The following is a 1,492-nucleotide window of genomic DNA, read 5'->3' as shown; positions in this document are numbered from 1 at the left end:
AAAAAAAATTGTAGGCATGAACATGCAGGTGACATTCAGCCATTAAGTCATGTACATATGTAACTCTTGTGGGAAGTAAAGTTATAAGTTTTGTCTGATCTACCTAAAGGTTTTCCTACTCTAATTTTCTTCAGTCCTCCCACATCATTATTCTCCCCTTGCCCCTTCTCCTGGATCTTTCTCAGTAGCATACAGACATGTAATACTTTCCATCTTAAAAAAGAAACCTCAAAATAAAATTTTGTTACAGTTAAACTTGAAAAAGTGATGCCTAATATATTTTTAAAAACTATAACATCCTATAATGCAATTATCTCATGGTCTTTTACATTAATTTCATTTTTGTAAGGCTTAAGCCATATAACTTTTATTTCTGTAAATAGGGAGAGAATAAATTTGCTCTTATACTGAATTCATAGACATATGAACCTGCTTTAAAATTGCTGTATAATTTTTTCCATTTATTCTTTTAATATGATAGTTTTGCTTTATTATTTTTGCTATTTTTTTTTCAATTAAAGTTGATGTTCAGTATTCTTTTATATTAGCTTCAGGTGTACAGCATAGCGGTTAGACATAGAATTTACAAAGTGATCCCCCTGATTAGTCTAGTACCCACCTGTCGCTATACATAGTTATTACATTATTATTGACTGTATTCTCTATGTTGTACTTCACATCCCTGTGACTATTTTGCAACTACCAATATGTACTTCTTAATCCTTTCACCTTTTTCACCCAGCCAAACCATAGTGCTCTGTGTTTTTAAGTCTGTTTTCATTTTGTTCATTTATTTTGTTCCTTAGATTCCACAATAAGTGAAATCATATGTTATTTTTCTTTCTGTGTTTTCCTTCACTTAGCAATAATACTTTCTAGGTCCATCCATGTAGTTGCACATGGCAAGTGTTTTTATGGCTGAGTAATATTCCATTGTACATATGTACCACGTCTTTATCCAATCATCTGTTGATGGGCTTTTAGGTTGCTTCCATATCTTGGCTATTGTAAATTGTGTTGCCACGAATATTGGGGTGCATGGATCTTTATGAATTATTATTTTGGATTTCTTTGGATAAATACCCAGAAGTGCAATTGCTGGGTCAAAAAGTATATCCATTTTAATTTTTTGAGAAACCTCAGACTGTTTTCCATAGCAGCTGTACCAGTTTGCAATCCCACCAACAGTGTATGAGGGTTCTCTTTTCTCCGCATCCTCGCAATCACTTGTTCTTTGATTTATTGATGATAGCCATTCTGACAGGTGTGTGGTGATATCTCATTGTGGTTTCAGCTTGCATTTCTCTGATGACTGGTGACCTTGAACATCTTTGCATGTGTGTGTTGGCCATCTGTATTTACTCTTTGGAGAAGTATCTGTTCAGGTCTTCTGCCCATTTTTTAATTGGATCGTTTGTGTTGTTTTGTTGTTAAGTTGTATGAGTTCTTTATATGTTTTGGATATTAACCCCTTATCAAATATATCATTAGC

Source organism: Pteropus vampyrus, unplaced genomic scaffold, assembly GCF_000151845.1.
Source record: "Pteropus vampyrus isolate Shadow unplaced genomic scaffold, Pvam_2.0 Scaffold9, whole genome shotgun sequence".
NCBI classification, from domain to species: Eukaryota; Metazoa; Chordata; class Mammalia; order Chiroptera; family Pteropodidae; genus Pteropus; species Pteropus vampyrus.
This window is presented reverse-complemented; position numbering follows the sequence as displayed.